At 40.8% G+C, this 10,852-nt stretch overlaps 3 pseudogenes; 2 read left to right on the forward strand and 1 right to left on the reverse strand.

Annotated features, from left to right (window-relative positions):
• The first annotated feature begins 1,143 nt into the window (after nt 1–1,143).
• LOC149118924 (uncharacterized) lies at nt 1,144–1,935 on the forward strand (annotated as a pseudogene).
• A 5,375-nt stretch (nt 1,936–7,310) lies between these two features.
• On the reverse strand, nt 7,311–8,124 carry LOC149118925 (uncharacterized; annotated as a pseudogene).
• A 562-nt stretch (nt 8,125–8,686) lies between these two features.
• Nucleotides 8,687–9,478, forward strand: LOC149118926 (uncharacterized; annotated as a pseudogene).
• Nucleotides 9,479–10,852: the final 1,374 nt, after the last annotated feature.

Below are 10,852 nucleotides of genomic sequence, written 5' to 3' on the forward strand. Positions count from 1 at the left end.
TACGCGTTGATGCAAATGCCGCCGCGTGCAGGTCACAATTAAATTGATAAACAAGGGATTGTTGGTTAACAATAGACGGCTTGATTTCGCGCCGTTTTAGATGTTGTTTGATTTTGTGACTAACAAACGTGGGCTGGACAGTCACTTGAATTTTCTGGCTCAGATCTTTGAGTTGTGCTCGTACAATGTCGGCTGAAGCTTGGTCTTTAAATGGCAGAACAACGCGAACAGGATCTAATTCATTGTTAACAGCTGGTAACTCGGGAACAGGTTGATCAGAAGCTTTGACTACAATAAAGCGCGAGATGGTGCAATTAATTAACCTGTCTGGGTAACTCAGTCGAGAAAACTCTATTTTGAGGCTAACACATACCTCGGAAAAGTAGGACCAGTTGGAAGAGAGGCGGAAGACAAGATCAAGCATAGTTTTTAGTAAGCCGCGCTTGTAGCGATCATCAACATGGCTCTTGTAATGCAGCAGAAAGCCAGTGTTGATAGGTTTGACGTATACTTTGGTTTGGATTTGTATAGGTCTGTTAAGGAGCTGTGTGCCAAGAAGCGGAAGACTGGCACTCTTCGGTTAAGTTCACTAATAACAATAATAATAATAATAATGATGATGATGATGATAATTAAAACATATTTATACAGGATTGCTGAATCAGTATTAAGGAAAAAACTGCTATCAATGCAAGTCCTGTGTAAAAAATAAATAAATAAATGAATAAAAACTAAGTAAAACTAGAAAAAAGTTACATTAAAATTAGGTTACATATAAAGGAATTATTAGATTCATACGAGCAGGCCTGAGCTGTGTTCGAGGAGCGGTTTGGCCATGTAGACATTGTTGAGTTAGCTGGGAAGAAGCGCATAGATCAATTTCCGACCATAGTGAAAGAAGTCAGTGTGCAGATCAGGCCGTATCAAGAAATAGCTTCAAGATTGATAGGCATTTTCAAGGAGTTCAACTTCCTTCATGAGCTTTACTCTCAAGTCCCCGAGGCAACTTTAGCTAAACTTTCTGCACGCCTTTGTGGCTTATGGGCCGAGTTTGATGAAGGAAAACCAAAAATATAAACGTAGAATTCATTTGTAAATTAGCTGGAAAAAGAGGCAAAAATCAGTGAGTCCAAGCAGCGGAGGATGCCGGAGAAGAAGTGGAAGCGTCCAGATACTTCTAAAGGCGATAGGGGTAAGCCAGCTGACAAATCTCAATCTGGGCTATCTGCAGGAGCCACAGGAGAATCTCTAGGCACCAGTTATGGAACAAAGAAGTGCCCAATTCACCAGTCTACTAATTACGCTTAGCAAGAGTGCAAACGTTTTGAGGGAATGTTGCCTAGCAAAAAGGAGAAAGTTGTTGAGAAACACAAACTATACTTATAATGTCTATTACCTGGTCATCGTCTGAGTAAATGTTATAGTAGAAATAAATGAAGAGTTCAGAACTGTGACATGCGTCATCATACCCTCATACATAAAGTCGACTTGAAATTTACTAAACAAGCAAAAGCAATCCGTGAATCAGAAAGGGTGCCTGAAGTTGAGAATGATTTAGCACCAGTACAGTTCTGGAAAGCGAAGACTCCTCACCACGTCAGGATGTGGAGCCACAGAAGGGGTATCGCCAATCAGCGCACACAGGGTTTTGTGACTGGTGGTCCTACTTTCGTTGCAGTACTTCCCGTTTTTGTCTTTCGAGAAAAAGGAAAACAACAAGTGATGGCATTGCGTGACTCAGGCTGTGAGTTGGAGTTATATGCGACAGACGCTAATCCTGCAGATGACATCACCCGAGAGCTAAGTCCTACAGAGCTTGGATTGGGCTTTCGATACAATAATATACCCAATTTCCTGTACAAGTCAGCAGAATTCTGGCCGGAAAATAGAGTCAAAGCATCCTGCGAGAAAGACGACGTGGGTGAGAAGAGGTAGGGAAGATTGGCTGGAGCAGCTCAGGAAAATGAGGTCCTGTTAGAGGTGGATGGAATACTGTTTCAAGCTGTAGCGATCCTGATACCTCTAAACGCATCGACGAAAGAAATCTTAGCCCACCGAAGAAAACTATTTTGGTTCCCACGGCAAAACTATTTTTGAACCCAGCGACAAAATTACCCCGGCTCAACCCAGCGATAGGAGAATATAATTCTGGCCGAGCTGCAAAACAGTTCGGAGGGTAGCTAAAATATTTTGAATCTAGGAACCAAAACAACTCGAAGCCTAGCGATTAGCGACAGAAATCAACTTGAATACTATATGACAACAAAGCAATTCCCAACCATACGACAGAAGTCTATTTGAACCTCAACGGCGCGGATGAAACAACTCGGAGTGTAGCGATCAGCCTAGAAAATAACTCAACAAAACAACAGCTCAGAGCGATCAGTGATCAGCGACAGAAATAATGCTGAATAGCGGTACAGTGACAAATTGAAAAGAGCTCGCCGTGAAGCGACCTGCGACAGAAATAACTTCGACTCCAGCAACAAAACAGCTCGAGGTGGGACGACCAGTGACCGTCAGAAATAATTTTGAATACAATAACAAATACCTTAGAGTAGCGCTCAGCGAGAGAAATCATTTTGAATGCCGGCACAGCGATTAAACAACTAGAAGCATGGCGATCATGGGAATGTAGCAACAGAACTAGTTGTGAATACTGATACAGCGACAAAACAACTCCTGTAGCTCGGAGCGAAGCGATAACCGAAAGAAACCCGGGCAGAAATAATTTTGAATTCACAGAAAAACAGAACAACTCACAGCGCGGTAGTGATCAGCGACAGAAACAATTTTTCAGTTCAACGACAAAACAACTCGCATTCAAGCGACAAAAAATGATTTTGTACCAGCAACTAAAGTACATTGAACTGAGCGAAAGAGACAACTTCTTCTGACTGCTTTTCCAACAGAGAAAACCGGAAAAAACGGAGGTGTCATCTTCATTTGATCATGTTCATGCCACGTTTTCTTCACCTTCGGTTAATTTGCACTAATGTAAGCTTTCTCTCTTCGGTGTGGGGAGAAAATCTCATTGTCCTTGCCAACATCAATGTCGAAGTCCATCGGCTTGTAAACTCCATTTGAAAAAGCCACAGTGCATAGTCCATAACAGCAGCCACGACCTTTATAACATGCTCCGCCGGAATGTTTTGTTGACCACTCAGAACTACATTTCCGCTCGTCTGCATGTGCCATTTTATTCCCAAGGAGATGTAAAAATATATCTCCCACATTGATTTATCCAGCCAGAAATACCAACCGTCTCTAATGTACCCGTAAAAGGCGCTTCTATCGAAAAAGCGTATTTCCCGTGGACCGCCGTTACTAAATTGCCTGATCACCTAAAGAATAATGGTATCATGCGGACGTAAAAGGAAATGCACTCCCGCTGTTTTCGGCAACCCTAAAATAACTTTAGTGGAATTGACATATCCCAAAGCCTGGACTGGGAGCCTCCCTCTCTGTCCCTCATTTTCTCTTGTCTGCACGGTTATAAATGACAGTGACGATGAAGCTGTCGACGTATAATTGACTAGTTGAGCAAATAAAGCGAAAATGATCCCTTTTACAAGGTTACCGATTCGGGCATGGAAGCTAAAAGAAAAGTCATTTTCTCCTCACGTAATGTAGTTACAGCTGGAGTTGTTTTGCTTTTTTACATTGAAATCCTATTTGAACATTTGGCTCTTAATCCAAAACTAAATATGGGCATTGTTCCTAGTAAGTGACCCCTAAAACACCCTCCAGTCAGCTACCGAAAGGAACATTACGTCGAATCTTTACGGTAGTACCATTGAAGATAGAAATTCAACCAAAGGAAACACAAACACTTACAGCCATTCCAAGGACGTCAGGTTATCAAATATTCCAGGCGGAAGGCTGCTCAGTTCGTTTTGCCGAAGATACCTGAAATTCAATGACATTTTTTCATTTTAAAGAAGTAAGCAGTAAACAGTTTCTTAAATACTCGTGATTTTACTAAGACCGCCATGGAATACATGTTACTTGAGTGATAAGTTAATAAGGATGGTGAATTTTAAGCTCGGTAAAGAAATGTGAAGGTGAGTTAATCAACATGACACGAGCGTGGGACAAAGAAAAATTCTGAGTCCCCGACAGGAATCGAACCCATGATCTCCTCCCATTCACCTTCACATTTCATTACCGAGCTTAAAATTCACCATCTTTATTAACTTATCACTACTCACGATGACTTCGATAGCGTTGATCCTAGCAGTATGCAGGACACCTGTCATATATGAACTCAGTTAAATGACCTTGCTCTCCATGAGTTCTCGTAGCTCAGTGGATAGAGCGCCCGCCCGGTGTTCGGGAGGTCATTGGTTCGATTCCCTTCGGGGACTCAGAATTTTCCTTTGTCCCAGGCTCGTGTCATGTTAACTTAAATCAGCGACCGAACCTTCTTTACTACCGATGTCAAGCGTATATAACATAACTTTTCAGATAAATTAAACAAGACCTTACAACTTCAGAACCATTCCCTTTAGCTCTTTACTCACGGAGAGTATTATGGAGTTGTCCGAGTTATACAGTTAAACATTTAAGCATTCTGGTTTAAAAAACGAGTAACTGACTAGAAAAGCCTAGAACAGCAAGTTATAGCTACAATACTTTTTATTAATACGTTTCAACTACTGACTACGAAAAAAAAATTATCCGTCAGCGATTGAGGCATGCAAATATTTCTATTTTAGTCCGAGTAGTAGTTACATGATTTCTACCCAGTAACGTCAGCAATGTTGAGGGAACACTATGTTGAAACTAACAGTCCTTTTTCTCGAAATTCTTAGAGATCTTACTCTTCATGGTCACCTGACTCTAAGAGAAGTTATTTGCTTCCCGTTCACCTAATTTGCGTCATTACAGTTCATATAATAGTCAAGGCTTAATTACTTTGATATAAGAAGAAGATACGCAAAGTAAAGAAGTGAAGAAGCGTACAGTGAAGTAATGAGTATTAATATCATGGTTATCAGTTTATGAAAGTTTATTCTGTCCTGACAGGACTCCTCTAACACTGCCGTGACCTTACTCTGATTATTTTTCCCGTGGAAAAAAAAAACAAAACAAAACAAAAAAACAAGTTCAACAACAAAAGCTCTACATACTAACGGATGGTTAGAAAAGGTTTACCTGTAAATTCTGGAGAAATTATGACATTTGGGCCTCTACATTTCAACCGTTGGTAAGTTGCGACCTGTTTTATTCGGCTCGGCAACATTGCTCCTACTTTTCGTTTGCATTAAAACTGGACTGAGATAATGGTTTTGTTTAGTGAAAAAACAGACTATGTTCGTCAACCAACTACTGTCATCAGAACTGACTGGAGGAAATGGTGTATTTTAACGTTTGATTAGCCTCGTCTCCAAGCCATCCTTTGCCACGAGATAGGATTAACCGTTATTTTCATGGCTGATGGAAGCGTATCAGTTAGCGTACAGATGCGTCAACCTATTATTACATGTGATCAAAAACCCTCGGAAGTAACTGCTGTAACTGGTTTCCATACAAGTATCTTTTGTGAAATGATTTTAATAGGGACGATAAATTATAACAATTATGCAAGTAGTTGAACGGCCGATGCGCATGCAACCCGCAACGAGAAATAATAATATAGAATGATTCCTTATTTCAACACTTTGACAATCGCAAAATCAGTTGACAAATTTAATCCTAGGAAGTGGCAGGCAACATTGTTTTTTTACTAAGAGAGCACATTATATATAAATGACTTCGATATACGTTCACTTTATTAAGACAATAAACAAAGTAAAGAAGTGAACAAGCGTACACTGCAGTAATGAGTATTAATACCATGTTTATTAGTTTATCAAAGTTAATTCTGTCCTGACAGGGCTTCTCCAACATTGCAATGACCTCAGTCTGATTATTGTTTTCCCGTGCGAAAAAAACAACAAAAGCTCTACATACTAAAGGATGGTTTAGTAAACGTTTAGCTGTAAATTCTAGAGAAATTATGACTTTTTTGGGGACAATTATAATAGTTAAACTAGTAGTAATCAAAGATTATGGGCGCTTTCCATTCGATCAAAACTTACGGTGTGAATTTCCTGGAATGTCCATGGGCGAATGGTACAGACTTTCCAGTGTGGAAAACGATAAGCCCCACAGTTTTATTCGCTTGGAATTTTTCAATGACTTCGAGGTTCAAATCGCAAATATAGAAGCAAACAGATCACTGATAAGTCGACATTGTGATTTTTTATAGACCACGGCAGCAGGGACCTTATGCAAACCACAACGGCAGCGAAAACAAAGAGTTTGAATAATGAGTCATACAATGGTTCTGCACGCGTCATAAATCTTTTGTACATTTCCTAGCCAACCTATGCAAAAGAAAGGACCCGTCAACACGTATCCGAATATTTTTGAATCCGCAACTTTTTAATTTCTTTCCGGATACGGCTTCCGTCCACACGCATCCGGCGAATTCGGCAGCGAATCCGGATATTCTCGAATCTGCTCTCCAGAGTCACGGTGATAACGATAACGTGTGGACGGTGAATCCGGATACTTTCGAAATCATATGACGTAGCAAAATCGTGTCCAGCCTCTTACCGAACAGTAAACCAATATGGCGGAACAACGTGTAGGCCTAGTTTCTCTGGATGGAATCCGGACACCATCGGATGCGTGGAGACAGGCGAAATCGATTTGAATACCCTACGTGTGGACGGGGAAATTTTTGTATCTCGGGAGGGAGAAAGTTGCGGATTCAAAAATATCCGGATAAGTGTGGACGGGGACAAACAAGTACACCACGGGAGCACTATTTTAATAAAACGCTTTCTTGACGAATTTAGCTGTAGCTAATATTTATCGACATATAAGTGGAAAGGTTCTAAAGTAAAATATTAATCCATTTTCGAATATGCGTCGCCGGCATCCTTGTTTGAGATCTCCAGCTTGCTATGATCGCGGTCAAAAGAACTAGCGCTGAATAGAAAATTGCGAATTTGCATCATTTCCGAAAAAGAGGACAACCTCGTGAGGTATACTCAAATATTGAACATTTTTTCCTGGAAATTTCCGTTCCATTTGATTTTCAGAAGTAAAGGCTTTTTTAAAGCAATTTGAAGTAAAAACTAACGGTAAAAGCGCCCGACGTTTCGACCGAACTTCGGTCATTTTTAAGCTTAAAAGTTTTGCATACGTATACGTATAAGTATAAAACAACGAAGTAAAAGTATGTAAACTACAAAAATGTAAAAAAGGGTGTTAAGAACAATAAAATGCGTGCAAGAATAACATAATTAAAAATAATTTTAAAATTTTGCACGATTTGAGCCTGACTGTACATTGAGACTTGGTCTCAGTTCATTAATAAAAAATACTTTTCATAAATGAGACATTCAAACATTTTCTTGCACTTTTTTTAAGCTGGTAAAATTCTTGGTAAGATCCTTGGGTACATAAGAATGTTTTACACGAAAATGTTTTCCAGTGGAGAAAGACGCATTCTTAAGCTCGTCTACGCGTTGATGCAAATGCCGCCGCGTGCAGCCAACGTAGCCTGCATCACACAGGTCACAATTAAATTGATAAACAAGGGATTGTTGGTTAACAATAGACGGCTTGATTTCGCGCCGTTTTAGATGTTGTTTGATTTTGTGACTAACAAACGTGGGCTGGACAGTCACTTGAATTTTCTGGCTCAGATCTTTGAGTTGTGCTCGTACAATGTCGGCTGAAGCTTGGTCTTTAAATGGCAGAACAACGCGAACAGGATCTAATTTATTGTTAACAGCTGGTAACTCGGGAACAGGTTGATCAGAAGCTTTGACTACAATAAAGCGCGAGATGGTGCAATTAATTAACCTGTCTGGGTAACTCAGTCGAGAAAACTCTATTTTGAGGCTAACACATACCTCGGAAAAGTAGGACCAGTTGGAAGAGAGGCGGAAGACAAGATCAAGCATAGTTTTTAGTAAGCCGCGCTTGTAGCGATCATCAACATGGCTCTTGTAATGCAGCAGAAAGCCAGTGTTGATAGGTTTGACGTATACTTTGGTTTGGATTTGTATAGGTCTGTTAAGGAGCTGTGTGCCAAGAAGCGGAAGACTGGCACTCTTCGGTTAAGTTCACTAATAACAATAATAATAATAATAATGATGATGATGATGATGATAATTAAAACATATTTATACAGGATTGCTGAATCAGTATTAAGGAAAAAACTGCTATCAATGCAAGTCCTGTGTAAAAAATAAATAAATAAATGAATAAAAACTAAGTAAAACTAGAAAAAAGTTACATTAAAATTAGGTTACATATAAAGGAATTATTAGATTCATACGAGCAGGCCTGAGCTGTGTTCGAGGAGCGGTTTGGCCATGTAGACATTGTTGAGTTAGCTGGGAAGAAGCGCATAGATCAATTTCCGACCATAGTGAAAGAAGTCAGTGTGCAGATCAGGCCGTATCAAGAAATAGCTTCAAGATTGATAGGCATTTTCAAGGAGTTCAACTTCCTTCATGAGCTTTACTCTCAAGTCCCCGAGGCAACTTTAGCTAAACTTTCTGCACGCCTTTGTGGCTTATGGGCCGAGTTTGATGAAGGAAAACCAAAAATATAAACGTAGAATTCATTTGTAAATTAGCTGGAAAAAGAGGCAAAAATCAGTGAGTCCAAGCAGCGGAGGATGCCGGAGAAGAAGTGGAAGCGTCCAGATACTTCTAAAGGCGATAGGGGTAAGCCAGCTGACAAATCTCAATCTGGGCTATCTGCAGGAGCCACAGGAGAATCTCTAGGCACCAGTTATGGAACAAAGAAGTGCCCAATTCACCAGTCTACTAATTACGCTTAGCAAGAGTGCAAACGTTTTGAGGGAATGTTGCCTAGCAAAAAGGAGAAAGTTGTTGAGAAACACAAACTATACTTATAATGTCTATTACCTGGTCATCGTCTGAGTAAATGTTATAGTAGAAATAAATGAAGAGTTCAGAACTGTGACATGCGTCATCATACCCTCATACATAAAGTCGACTTGAAATTTACTAAACAAGCAAAAGCAATCCGTGAATCAGAAAGGGTGCCTGAAGTTGAGAATGATTTAGCACCAGTACAGTTCTGGAAAGCGAAGACTCCTCACCACGTCAGGATGTGGAGCCACAGAAGGGGTATCGCCAATCAGCGCACACAGGGTTTTGTGACTGGTGGTCCTACTTTCGTTGCAGTACTTCCCGTTTTTGTCTTTCGAGAAAAAGGAAAACAACAAGTGATGGCATTGCGTGACTCAGGCTGTGAGTTGGAGTTATATGCGACAGACGCTAATCCTGCAGATGACATCACCCGAGAGCTAAGTCCTACAGAGCTTGGATTGGGCTTTCGATACAATAATATACCCAATTTCCTGTACAAGTCAGCAGAATTCTGGCCGGAAAATAGAGTCAAAGCATCCTGCGAGAAAGACGACGTGGGTGAGAAGAGGTAGGGAAGATTGGCTGGAGCAGCTCAGGAAAATGAGGTCCTGTTAGAGGTGGATGAAGTATTCGTCACTGATCAAACTAAGACGAATTACAGTTTATGTGATGCGACTCGCACACAATAGAAAAGCTAAGGGGAGACCAAGTCTACTAGGTTTACTTAAGTCGAAAGAAATGAGAACTTCTCAGGATTAAATTGTAAAGAGGGCGCAAGTTGAGTCATTCAGCGAAGAGATACAGTTTCTGGAGATAGGCCACCACTCGCCACCTGAGCCCTTGCACAATCAAATTAGGCAAGAGTATTGGATCATCCATGGCCGCCAGGAGGTGCGAAACGCGTCGTTCAAGTGTAACTACTGTTATCGCCAGACAGTAAAGACTCAAGAGCAGCAAATGGGAAGTCTGTGAGAGTGGCAACTTGAGCCAGGAATGGTGTTTAGGAACACTTGAGTTGACTTTTTGGACCTATGTTAGTTAAGGAAAGACGTAGTAAAATTACTTTGTACGGCGTCTTTGTTCACTTGCATGAGTATTAGACCGTGTCACCTCGAACTTGAATTGTGGATGATTTTTCAAAAGATCATTTCATTATGGTATTCAAGAGATTTATTGTTCGACGTGGATGACCGCAGAGCATCCACAGTGGTAATGGAACGAACTTTGTCGGTGCAAATAATGAGTTGCGGAAATGTATTGTATTAAACTATTGTGGGCATAAAAAGACCAAGTGGAAATTTCAGCTGCCTAGCGCCCCGCACTTTGAACGAACATGGGAGGGACTAGGAAAGTGCAAAAAGAAAACGCTGAAAGCCATTCTGAAACACAGGACTGTTTTCAAAGTAGTACTGAGAACTGCACTTGTCGAGACAGAAGGGATACTAAACAGTCGACCGATTATTCAAGTATCCAATGATGCAGAGGACATTGAAGAGTTAACGCCAAGGCATTTTTTTGTTGTTGGGGGCGAATCCGACTTATAAAGATGCTGAAGTTAGTGACAGAGCGATCAACTCGACAAAGATGTGGCGACAGTCCCATGCGCTAGCTATATATAATTTCTTCTGCAGACGTTTTACCGGGGAGTACCTTCCTAGCCTGACAGAAACATGGAAGAAGCGACAAGCGATAAAACAGAACCTCAAAGAAGAAAATGTTGTCTTAGTTGCTGAACCAAATTAGCCGTAAGGCGTATAGCCGTTAAGCAGAATCTTGTCCACTCATGCTGGGCAGGATGGGTTGGTTCGGGCAGTTACAGTGCGCACTCAGCACGGGGAGTACAAGAGTCCGATTACGAAACTTTGTTTATTAGAGGAAGCGGAAGAGTAGACTTGTTAATTGTCTCAACAAAGATTATGTCTCTAATAGGGACGGGGATGTGCCTC

This window comes from Orbicella faveolata, unplaced genomic scaffold, assembly GCF_042242905.1.
Source record: "Orbicella faveolata isolate gen_17 unplaced genomic scaffold, um_ofav_v1 contig_1, whole genome shotgun sequence".
NCBI lineage: Eukaryota > Metazoa > Cnidaria > Anthozoa > Scleractinia > Merulinidae > Orbicella > Orbicella faveolata.